We start from the raw sequence: 12,912 nt of genomic DNA, 5'->3' as shown, positions 1-12,912 counted from the left end.
GTCCTGGTCTCCACGTTATTTCACGTCGCCTTCTCAAAGCGACTTCCTTTTGAAATATTGAAGAGCTGTGAGCTTCCTAAAAGCCCCCGGAAGCCTCAGGAGAGAAGCAATGCCATCAGTTCAGATACATCTCAAGCCCATGGAAGGAGCCCATGCTGAGGTCCGCGCTTTGTCACCCTTCTCTGAAGTGCCCTACGAATTTGATGGACTCGTGCAATTTTTAATACGCAACACTCTGCATCAACAATGTAGGCAATTGTAAAGCCAGATGATGATGTGTGTGCAGCTAAGGTGGACATCTGGGAGCAAGTAAAGCTTTAAGCGTAATTGGGAGAATGAGCGACTTCTTTATGGCACACTCCAGCAGTGTTGTTTTTTCCCCCTAACCTGGCTCATACCTATGGAGCCAACGGCTGGGTGCAGTGTCTGCACAAACATTACACCACCACGTTGCGTATTAGCAGTTGCTAAAGGAACGGACTAGCCATAGAACACCCAAATGTAGCTGAAGGCTGGGGTCGTCCCAGCACACAGGGAGCGAAGCTCTCAGCTGATGTAGAAATGTCTGAGAAGTGCACACGCCAAACACAGGGGGCGGGCACTTCCCACAGGGATGAAGATGCCCCTAGCAGCACCTGCCTCCAGCCTCAGAGTCCCAGCTCTGCTTCCAATCCCTGCCACTCACACGAGAGACCTGAATCGAGTTCCTGCCTTGGCTGTGGGGTTACTGCAAGTATTTGGGGGAGTGAACCAGCAGATGGTCTCTCTGCCTTTCAAGTAAATTGAAAAATAAATAATTCTTTTTTAAAAAGTATTAACAGTGGGGCTGCTACTATGGTGCAGCGGGTTAAGCCACCTTCCGTCAACACCAGCACCCTATATGGGAGCGCCAGTTTGAGTTCTGGCTGCTCCACTTGCGATCCAGCTTCCTCCTAATGCACCCGGGAAGGTAACTGCTTGGGCTCTGCCACCCTGTGAGAGACCCAGATGGGGTCGCGGCTCCTGGCTTCCCCCGGCACAATCCCGGCTGTCACAGTCATTTGAGGATCTCTCTGTCTCTCGCTCTCCCTCCCTCTCTCTGTCAATCTACCTTTCAAATAAAGTGCCAGCACTTTCACAGGTTATTTTAACTCTCAGAAACTACCTCTTAATTCAATATTTTCTTTTTTTTTTTTTTTTGACAGGCAGAGTGGACAGTGAGAGAGAGAGACAGAGAGAAAGGTCTTCCTTTTTGCCGTTGCCGTTGGTTCACCCTCCAATGGCCGCCGCGGTAGGCGTGCTGCGGCTGGCGCACCGCGCTGATCCAATGGCAGGAGCCAGGTGCTTCTCCTGGTCTCCCATGCAGGTGCAGGGTCCAAGCACTTGGGCCATCCTCCACTGCACTCCCTGGCCACAGCAGAGAGCTGGCCTGGAAGAGGGGCAACCGGGACAGGATCGGTGCCCCGACCGGGACTAGAACCCGGTGTGCCGGCGCTGCAAGGCGGAGGATTAGCCTAGTGAGCCGCGGCGCCGGCTAATTCAATATTTTCTAAGCTGCTGAAAAACAAAAGCTTTGTCACTTGGGTTGCAGCAAGAGTGGTTTGTTCTTGTTGAGTGTGTAACATGGGCACAGGCAGTTGCATCTTTTAAATCTGGGGCAAAATTAGGTACCACGTTACAGAATAGTAACATGAGAGAGTATTTATTACTTATTATTTAGTAACATGAGAGAATATTTAACAGAGAGTAGTATTTATTTCAAATCACAAGATATTGAATGTAAACAAAATCCTAAATATCTAAAAATGCCAATATTTTGATATTTTTCTCGGTTTAATGAGTACAGCATCTGAGCTTACACTATTTTGCCAACTTTCCATACTCAGGATGGAAGTGAAACTCCAAATAGAAACACGAGGCCAAAACACAGTTCACAAAGTGCAGGAACTTTCTTTATAAGTGCCCTGTTTGCAGCCAGCACCAGCTCTCTAGCTTTTACCCATTGCTTAACACGCAATTCTACCTATCGGGCATGTACAGAATGCAAGTCCTCGCACAGATAATGAAAAGTTAACTCGTGATGAGCAAAGAGAATAAAAGCCAAGTGAATATAAGGGTCCCTCGAAAAGTTGATGGAAGAATAGAATTAAAGGATAATTTTATTTTGCTAAAAAAAAAAAAGTGAAGAGCAACTCCTTGGCACAGCTTGGAAGAGCAGCATCTCACTTCGCAGGGCCTGGTTTGAGCTACCTCTACCTGATTCTCATCCAGCTTCCTGCTAATGCGTACCCTGGGAGGCAGCCAGTGATGGCTCGAGTCCTGGGGTCCCTGCATCTATGAGGGAGACCTGGATGGAGTTCTAGGCTCCTGGCTTTGGCTTAGTCCAATCCTAGCTGTTGCGGGCATTTGGAGAGTGAATTAGTGGACAGAAGATGTCTCTCTGTCTTGCTCTCCGTCCCTTTGCCTTTCAAAAAAAAAAATTTTTTTTTTTTTTTTGGACAGGCAGAGTGGACAGTGAGAGAGAGAGACAGAGAGAAAGGTCTTCCTTTGCCGTTGGTTCACCCTCCAATGGCCGCTGCGGCCAGCGTGCTGCAGCCGGCGCATCGCGCTGATCCGAAGCCAGGAGCCAGGTGCTTCTCCTGATCGCCCATGCAGGTGCAGGGCCCAAGCACTTGGGCCATCCTCCACTGCACTCCCTGGCCACAGCAGAGAGCTGGCCTGGAAGAGGGGCAACTGGGACAGAATCCAGCGCCCCGACCAGGACTAGAACCCGGTGTGCCGGCGCTGCAAGGCGGAGGATTAGCCTATTGAGCCACGGCACCAGCCGCCTTTCAAAATTTAATAAAAATAAATAAATTTTTAAAAATGAAACCCATGTACATAAGGGGGCTTCAAAAACTTTGCAGAAAATGCATTATTATGCAACTGTTACACATGGGTTCCAAAATGTTTTGTATCAAAATAAATATTTATTTATTTTCATCTCCTTGAGAGGGGAAAGAGAGAGAGATCGCTCATCTGCTGGTTCACTCCCCAGATGCTCACAACAGGTGAGGCTGGGCCAGGCTGAAGGCAGGAGCGGGGAATTCAACCCAGGTCTCCCGTGTGGGTAGCAGGGACCGAAGTCTTTGAGCCATCACCTGCCGCCTCCCAGGAAGCCCGAATCGGGCACAGTGCAGAGACTGGCACCAGGCACCATGATACAGGCTGTAAGTGTCCCAAGAGGTTTCTAATTGCTAACAGACAATGAGGTTGATAACCAGAGAGCAGACAGGAGAACTCAAGACTGCAGCAGTCTCTGGGCCCTGCCGGACCAGGGCAGCCCTCCCCACCTCTCCCTGGGGCTGAGCTGGGATTTGACAGACAGGTGCTTTGAGGGCGAGCAGCAAGGTCACACAGCGCTGGAGAGGCCCCGCGGGTCTCAGGGCGAGAAGAGCCCCTGTGGGTGTTGAGGAGCGGGTAAGCAGGGAGAGGAAGAAGCACCAGTCTGAGGCCGGGGTGGGGGGCTTTATTTAGGGTGCAGGGAATTCAAGTCTGTTTGCAGGACCCAGGAGCTAGACAGTTCAGGAGGAGAGGAGTGGGCGATAACCAAGTAGGAGAGAATGGGAAGGGGCAGTATGGGAAACGCAGAGGGATGGAAGGCAGCCTGGGGGGACCATGTGACATGTGACAGCCACCCCCCCCCCAACTCCCTAACTGGTGGCTCCCAGCTCCGTGGTTTAGTAGTGCTACTTAAATACTGGTCCTGGATCCGGGGTCTGCATCAGCTTGTTTGCTGCTTCTTGGGCCCGCCCCTTGGACCTACAGGGTCCAAGCTGCACATGGACCAGGCTCTAGAGGGAGGTCCAGTGGAGCCGGTACCACACTGGTTTCAATGCAGTGCTCAGTAAGATGGCACTGAGCTCAGAGGGATTTGGCTTCCAATCCAGCTCCAATCTCAACCTCCTGCCTTGTGGTAGGAACCCTTGGGCAGGCCCCTCCAAGCCTCTGGATTTTCCCTCCTAATGTTTCTCAGAGGCTGTTAGGAAAACAAACTGATGTGATTGCGAGGTAAAGACCTTGGCACGGAGCCTGGGGCAGAGCAGCAATGCTGGGATGATGCGTGCCCTCCAGCCTGTCGGGTACAATGGCTTCATTATGTCCTGGCCTGGACCCCTCCAGGGAATGGGGTCACCTGGCCAAGGACCAGGCTGCTACCTCGTGCACCCCCCAGCCTCAAGCTCAGAGCCATGCACAACAGAAGTGCTGCATAAACACACACAGAATTGAACAGACCCAGGTCCCAGGCACCTCAGTGATCCCAAAGCAAATAGTGCAACGATGTCTTTTACCGTATTGACACAAAAACCAGTTGGACACGGGTTATGACCCTGTCTGGAAGGACAGGATCTGCTTTCGGAAGGGAAGCATGTGTGGCAAAACCCCCGCCTCTCTCATGTGCACCTGCAAGCGGCCATGTGTCTAAGGGGGCCAGGCTCTCCCTGCACCGATATCCGAGCGCTGCTCTTCTCCCAGGGGCCCACAGAGCGGTGTTACCTAAGGGGACCGAGCTGCATGCCTGGGAAAAGTACCCCGTGCAGCCGTGGCCCTGGAGGAGTTTCTTTGTTTTGGGCAAGGCTCCAGTAACAAAATGGCTGACTTCAACGTTAAGCACCTTCATTTCCTGTGTTGGCAAGAGCAGGCTACAGAAACCCCGCAGGACACATCATTCTGCTTGTGGTGTGAGAGCTGAGAAAAAGAACGTGCAACGCCCCACACCTGCCTCTGAAGCACCAGGGTAGACGCGGAGACTGCATGGCTCAGACCACAGGGACACACAGCCCACGCGCCGGTACGGTGCAGCTGCGGGGTGCCCACTGGGCCGGAGGCACCGGGCTGGACCCCAGGGGCGGCAAGAGCACAGAGCCGCAGGTGTCCTGCAGCAGGCCCCGAAGGCCAGACACAGCTTCTGCGTGTGTCCACCTCATCGGCTGTCGCCTGCCAGGCAGAACGTCTCACAAGGCCACGGAGGCCGGGCTGTGGCACCAGCGTGGTGAGGGACCTTGGGGGAGTGACACGCGCAGCCAGGACTCTTGAGGGAGCTGATTCTGAGGATGGACTGCATGGCCTTGGGGACACACACAGAGGGGCGGCGGTGGGGGACACAAGGTTGCTGGGACAGGCAGTAAACAAGCCCAGGACTGCCAGGAAGCTCCAATCGGGGCATACCCCTGGTCCCCACGAGGCCCCCAAGGGCAGGGCAGCCCTGATGAGCCAGGCTTGGAAGCTGCCTGGGGCACTGCTACCATTGGAAGGCAGCCCTGGGAGGTGGGGGGGTCTCTCTGCAAAGCTCCACCAGACACCCCTGTAAAAGCCCAGCGGCCCGTGCTTGGCATACAAGCTCCGGTCTGAAATGTCTGCAGAATTTTGCCAAAGAAGCTCAGGAGGAATGGAAACTCAAGGGCAGCCAGAGTCCCGGGGGGTGAGAGGCAGCCAAGACAGGCAAGGCGGGTGTCGAATAAAGGCCGACGCCCGGCGTGGACCAAGACGTCCTTGGATGTGGAAGATTTTGCTCAGATTCCCAAAGTGTGGCCTGCAGCACCGCTGTCAGCCACGGTCCTGCCCAGACACAGTCCCCCACCCCCACCCCGTAACCAGCGCCCCTGGTGGGAGGGGGCAGCTGGAACCATGACAGGGGGTGGGTGGCAGCAGAGTCATGGGTGCTGTTGAGGAGCACCCCACGCACGTGCACACTGGGCACTTACGGCCCTGAGCCGCACTGCCCCACGCCAGCCCCACGCCAGCCCCTCACCAGCAGCTGTGCCTGGAAAAACCAGAAACAGCCCCGGCATCTCGAGGCGCCCCCTGGGGTTGCGGCAGTGGCTGCCCTGTGGACGCTGCCACAGTGCTCACCGATGATGCTCTCCGCTATAAATATTCTGTTTTTCTACCTGATAAAAATAATGCCTGCCCATCCTCGTCCACCTGACCCAGGAGAAAGAAGCATAGCTTGTTTGTTTTTTAAAGGAGCAGTATGTCCGATCAACCTTAAAAGTTCCTACACCCCATGGTATTTTCAAAAGAAGCGAACTGCCCAGCTCAATCGCACAAAGACGGCAGGTATCACAACATAGAGTGTTCCAGATCTACAACCCACAGCGCGTCTTCTGGTAAATTCTGCAGCATCACCGACTGTGTAAATCAAGTCTGGAGAACGAGTACCTCTCACTACAGAAGGATGCCTGCTGGCCCGGGGACCTCTACAGCCACATGAATCCATAGGAGAAGGGAAACACCATCCGCCCGCTGACCCCCACCCCGCACCTGTGATCTGATCAAAAGTCCCACGTGTGGGGAACAGACTTCCAGCCGTGACAATTCCACAGCCAGCACTAAGTTACAGGAGCCGAACTTTAGCCGTAGGCACCTCTGGAATCACCAAGTGAGTCCTTTTGTTTTTCAGGGGGAAAAAAAATCCAATTATTCCAAACCCCAGGCTATCTATGGGAATAGCAGCAGTAACATTCCAGTGCCTGAAATCAACAAATCCTTAGGAAATAAGCTCAGACAGATGGCACTTCAAAAAAAAAAAAAAAAAAAAAGCAACCACTGTTTTTAGATTTATAGGAAGAGTTTTCACTTACTTCAAATTTCTGTATAATCCTTGTTCCTCTAAGTGAAAGGGAGAGGGGAACTCACACTGCAATTTCTTATCTTTTTTCCTAATTAAAAAATAAATAAATAAAGCCAAACACTCTAGCCGTATCGTCTAATCCAGCTTCGGCCGGCTGGCCGCAACTGTTTTCTTCGAGTCTCTTCTCAACGCACACCGCGGGTCCACTAGCAAAAAGTTCTACTGCAGGCGCGTTGTAGGAAAACCAAGGATCCCGATGCAAACAGGGCCAGTGCCTCTCTTAGGAGCGACGATGATTCAAAGCAGGATAAATTTAGAACGGTGCTTTCCAAAAGGCTTTCGGACAACCCCAGGCAGGAAAGAGGTGAGGGCTACATCCCTGAAGTGTGTCTGCGAAAAGAACACCAGAATAGTAGTAAAAAGAGTCTTCTATTGGAGGTGCTCCGTCCCCGGGTGTCCTTGAGGCTGCTCGTCCCCGATGTGGCCTTGGTGGAACCGTCCATGACTGGGTAAATGCACTTGAAACCTGAGGAGCTGCAGCCTGGGAGGATGGGACACAGGCAGTGTGGCAATCCTGCGAGGGGACCGGCCTTTTATGGCCTGAACTCGAGAGACTTGATACCAGCTAATGGCCCAGAAATAGCTCCTGAACCTCAGAGGAACCCATCAGCTGTTGCAACAGGCGCTGGCCAGCAGCCACTCACTCAACTGCCCGCATTGTCTTTCAACGCGTTCTATCGTGGCCGCCCACCACCGACCTGGCCACGGGCACCGAACGGGCAGACATGGCTCCGCTCTAGTCTTTGGAGCCGAAGAAAAGCACAGCCCATCGGTGAGCGAGCTAAGAAATGTCCCCAGCGTGAGTCTCATCTGTACGCACAGAGAACACACGGCGGCCAGCTCTCCCAGCCGGTGACCCTTCACAGGTGTACACAGCCGTGGTCTCTGGATTCCTCACTGCTTCTAGTACATTAACGACCAGAAGGAAGAATGGAAGGACGCTCTCTATCCCAACACATACGTTCTGTCCGAAAGCCAGACACAGGCCTTTGCCTGCCCGTGGACCTCAGCTCGCTCTCGTCACTTAAAAGGCACATGAACTTGAACTAATACAACCGCCATCTACACAGCACAGCCCCCCTTGGAACAGGCAACCGACTCCGCTTTAGACCTTAGCTATCACAACGCTGCTTACAAAGATACTTACAATTTGGGGTCTCTGTTATTAGGCAGAAGAGCCGAGTCTTCAGCATTCAAGGCTAAACCCTGGCCTCCAGGGTGGGGACACCCAGAGTGTCGGCTTTCTCAGACCACCAGCTGCCCCCACTGGGAGGGAGGGAGGGAGGCTGGCCTCAAGGGGCTAGGGCTGCATTCCTGTTACTAATTAACCCTGCAGACAATGCCTCCTCCTCCAGTCCTGTGCCCGGCCAGGTGAAGATCACCATATTCTACCACATAATTCAAAACAGAAGCCAGGATTTCCACTGATCGCACCCCAAAGCGGCCACAGAAATGTTTTCAGCTAAAAGATGAGCTGTCTGATACTGAGTCGCTCGTCACACAGTGTACACCTGCATCAAAACATCAGATTTCTCACCCAGAAATCTATATCATCAGTGTGTCATACACACACACACACACTCACAGGACAGATACCGAACAGGTGTCACAATTCAACCCTGGCTTCAGGACCATCTTGTGCGAGGGTTAAAAACAATTTGTGCAATCTTTCTCCTGCTTCTAGGTGGCAAACCAAACCGCACAGTGCCCTCATCTCTGTCCTGGCCCTCGTCTTATTTTTCCCTTGGACCAATCTTGGCTTTCCCTTCTTGTTCTATCACAGCTGCTGTCCTGCAGCAATGCAGGGACAAAAAATAAATGAGAGTGTATGTAAACCAGCTGGTTATCTGGGTCTTTAAACAGAAGAAAGGAGGAGAAAATTGAATTGCTGGCAATATAAAAATACAGAATTTTTTTTCCTAAAATAGACTCACTCCTACTAAATAAATACCTATCCTTTGTAGGTCTCTTAAGCTGTCACACACGGTGTCCCTGTAGCAACCGTTCGTGCACTGGAGTTCAACAAGGTAATGCTTCTTAGCCATGTCTTCTATTTCAGTGTTGGTCAGTCAATTCCACCTGTGCAGTCCCCTTAAACTCCTGACAAGTTTTTCTGCCTAACTGAGCAAACTCGCACCACACCTACTTCTTCCCACAAAATAACATAATAAAATGAAAAATCACGCTTGATGAACTAGCATCAGGCTTTGGACCTGATTTGGTTAAGACGTCCACGCCCCACACGAGGACCTGTGCTGAAGTCCTAGCGCCAGCTTCCTGTCAGTGCAGACCCTGGGGGGCCGAGGTGATGGCTTCAGGTGGGTGGAGCCTCCCCACTCATCTGAGAAACTTGACCATGGATGGAGTCCCAGGCTCCCGCGTGGGACAACCCCAGCTGTTGCAGGCATTTGGGAAGTGAATCAGCACATGGGATCCTCGTCTCCCTCTCTCCCTCCCTCTCTCTCTCTCTGCCTCTCAAATAAACAAAACGAACAAGATAAAAATTACGAAGAAGAGCTAGACTTATGCTAGACTTAGACATGTCCTTGACATTTGATAAGTAACTATTTCCCGTTTTCTACTGTTTCATACTACAATTATAACTGCATTCACATCTCCATAACACCTATTTTATACCAATCAGGAGCTTATGGGAATCAGAACTACAAACACAATATGGTTTATAATCCTTCCAAAGAACCGGCACTGTGGCTCAATAGGTTAATCCTCTGCCTAGCGGCGCCGGCATACCGGGTTCTAGTCCAGGTTGGGGCGCCGGATTCTGTCCCAGTTGCCCCTCTTCCAGGCCAGCTCTCTGTTATGGCCAGGGAGTGCAGTGGAGGATGGCCCAAGTGCTTGGGCCCTGCACCCGCATGGGCGATCAGGAGAAGCACCTGGCTCCTGGCTTCGGATCGGCACGGTGCGCCAGCCGCAGCGCGCTGGCCAGAGCGGCCATTGGAGGGTGAACCAACGGCAAAGGAAGACCTTTCTCTCTCTCTCTCTCTCACTGTCCACTCTGCCTGTCAAAAATAATAATAATAATAATAATAATCCTTCCAAAGAAAGCAAAGCATTGAGACATAGACCTAAGTCAAAACATGCACAACTCATGTTTTAAGTCACAAAGAGCCAATGGAAAAATCGGAGATGATCTAAATAAATCGATACTACGCTTGTCGATGGAAGGGGTCAGTGTAGTGATGATGTCAGTAATCCCTAAATTGATCTGAAAGTTTAACGGAATTCCTATCGAAACCCTCCGGGGACTTTTGGCAGAAAAAAGCGAGCTACTCTAAAATGTATATCAAAAGGCACAGTCCAGGGACAGGAGAAGTTGCAAATGAGATGAATCAGTCTATCCCATCATAAGGGCTACTATGGTAACCAACACAGCACGGCTTTGCTGAAGGGATAAATGTGTAAAGTAGGTCAATGGAACAGAAGAGAGAATCCAAACACAGGCCCCCACTAATATGCCCCAATGATACCTGTGCCTTTTAAAGACAGTGCTAGAGCAACCGGGCATCCCATAGGAAAAGAAAGAAAAGACCCTTGGGTTAATCCTCACTGTGGTACATCCACGGCGTGGAATACGACTCAGCAGTAAAAAGGAACAAACTATTGACACACATGTGGACTTGTATCGACAGTGTAGGGAATTCATGCTGTGTGACAGAAAGCCCGGGGGGCCAGCTGCTGCCCACAGGGCCGGCATTCCATACACGCACAGGTCTGAGTCCCAGTTGTTCCACTTCCTGCTAACACACCTGGGAAAAGCAGAGGAAGATGGCCCAGGTCCCTAGGCCCGTGCACTCACATGGGAGACCTGGAGGAAGCTCCTGGCTCCTGGCTTTGGTCTGGCCCAGCCCCAGCCATTGCCACCATTTGGGGAGTGAACTAGTAGATGGAAGATCTCTCTATCTCCCCCTGCTGTAACTCCACCTTTCAAATGAATAAAATATCTTTTAAAAAAAGCAAACAAGCAAGGCTATCCCCAAATGCCGGATGCTGTATGACTGCACGCATACAACGTTCCCCAGGTGAGAACTTCATGGCCATCAAGGACCCACAGAGGTTACCAGAGTTCAGGCATGCATGAGTGAGTCTCGTTCTAGAACTCTGGTGGACTGAGCGTACGGCATCCGTGCCCTGGCTGGGTCAGGCTGTCAGTCTGGGATGACGTCAGGGTTGAGAGAAGCTGGGTAATAAGACGCACGGTATTTCTTGAGGCTGCATTTAAAGCCGTCATGATCTCAAAGTTAAAAGGGCACTTAAATGTTCTGTTCACGGAACGCAAGAAACCCAGTTCAAATGAAGCTTCCGGTACTGACTGGCTACTTCTCATAACTGCACTTTAAATAAATCTTTGGGGCCGGCGCTGTGGCGCAGCAGGTTAACACCCTGGTCTGAAGCGCTGACATCCCATATGGGTGCCGGTTCAAGACCTGGCTGCTCTACTTCCAACCCAGCTCTATGCTATGGCCTGGGAAAGTAGAAGATGGCCCAAGTCCTTGGGCCCCTGCACCCATGTGGGAGACCCGGAAGAAGCTCCTGGTTCTTGGCTTTGAATGGATGCAGCTCCGGGCATTATGGCCAATTGGGGAGTGAACCAGCCGATGGAAGACTTCTCTCTCTCTCTCTCTCTCCCTCTCTCTCTCTCTTCCTCTCCTCTCTCTGTGTAACTCTGACTTTCAAATAAATAAATAAATCTTAAAAATAAATAAATAAATAAGCTTTTATGGGGTTATCTACACTAATTCTACACTAACGCCGTCTGAAGTACTTCAGGTGGGAAATATTTTTTTGTTCCTCCAAGAAATTAAAGCTATTGATCTAAACGAAAATATCTGATACCAAAGCCGGCGCCGTGGCTCACTAGGCTAATCCTCCGCCTTGCGGCGCCGGCACACCGGGTTCTAGTCCCGGTCAGGGCACCGGTCCTGTCCCGGATGCCCCTCTTCCAGGCCAGCTCTGCTGTGGCCAGGGAGTGCAGTGGAGGATGGCCCAAGTGCTTGGGCCCTACACTCCATGGGAGACCAGGAGAAGCACCTGGCTCCTGCCATCGGATCAGCGCGGTGCGCCGGCCGCAGCGCGCCAACCACGGCAGCCATTGGAGGGTGAACCAACAGCAAAAGGAAGACCTTTCTCTCTGTCTCTCTCTCTCACTGTCCACTCTGCCTGTCAAAAAAAAAAAAAAAAAAATCTGATACCAAATGTTGCTTTTTGATGGGCTGGAACCCCTTCTTTTGTTCTGCCAAGGCCATTTGGATATTTCTAACATGATAACATCAATCGCGGGCCACACAAAATGATCAACTTAAAAATCAGCCTGCTATCAGTTTACCTGATTTCAAGTCTCGCCTGAGCACACGGTTTTGCAGGCCTTATCCACTCTGGGCCAGGTGTTCCACACCCCTGCCTGGGCCTGGCGCCCCTAGGGCCTAGCCAGGGATTAGGGCAGGCCACGTGACATTCACAAGCCAATGCTCTCTGCCCAAGATGAGTGACTTCCCAAACGTGACCCACGCTGGAGAAACAACAAGAAAACAACTCTTTGGACAGAGGGGACGCCGGGTCATCTCAAATGCTCATGCTACTATAAATATCACAGCCAACAAGCTTCGGAACGGTGCCGTCCCACGCTCTGCCAGGCCTCGTTCTGCAAACTCCAAGGACAACAGAACAGCTCAGCCCTCTGCACAATGGAACAGGCACACGGAGAACCCAGGCGGGCTCATGATCCGCTGGGATCTCGCAGCATAAAACCCAGGTCCAAACCCGCACGGCACTTTGGGAGGCCACACACTAACTCAGGATTCCTCCTGCAGAGGATACTGGGAGGTGCCCAGGAGAGACGGGGCTGTGCCAGCCCACACGTGGGCTCCAGCTCCTCTCATCTCCTGCCCCCAAATCCTCAGCTGCACTTGCCTCTCTACTTCTCTCCATCACACCCCGTGCATGCATCCCACTGAGCCCCCACTCGTGTCCCCACCAGTTTTGCAAGGGATTCCTGCGCCCTCCACACTCAGGAACTGCCTTCCCTGGCCACGGACCCTTCTGATGCTGAAGTAGCCCCTCCGCGACCTCCAACACCCTCTGTCCACTTCCGCCTCCCCGCCGGGTCCTCTTGGGCAGAATTCCTTCGACGCCAGCTACTTTCTGTGGCTCTCCCCATGCCCGGCTGCTTCCTTGCCCCTCCCTCGCTTCCCCAGGGCTCTGAGCTCGGCAGTCTTCCAGGCTTCTCAAAGGAGAAGTCAGGA

General features: G+C 52.1%; 1 protein-coding gene across 4 annotated transcripts in view; it reads right to left on the bottom strand.

Annotated features, from left to right (window-relative positions):
* The window catches only part of SVIL (supervillin), a 198,475-nt gene that overhangs the window by 118,585 nt on the left and 66,978 nt on the right, over positions 1-12,912 (bottom strand). Inside the window, exon 4 of one of the 4 annotated variants that reach the window (XM_062211118.1) lies at positions 6,603-6,982. The exons of the other annotated variants lie outside the window; for them this stretch is intronic. The gene's annotated coding sequence lies outside the window, so the exon portion shown is untranslated. The remainder of the gene's footprint in view (positions 1-6,602; positions 6,983-12,912) is intronic. 4 annotated transcript variants of the gene reach the window in all.

Source organism: Lepus europaeus, chromosome 14 (genome assembly GCF_033115175.1).
Source record: "Lepus europaeus isolate LE1 chromosome 14, mLepTim1.pri, whole genome shotgun sequence".
NCBI lineage: Eukaryota > Metazoa > Chordata > Mammalia > Lagomorpha > Leporidae > Lepus > Lepus europaeus.
This window is presented reverse-complemented; position numbering and strand designations above follow the sequence as displayed.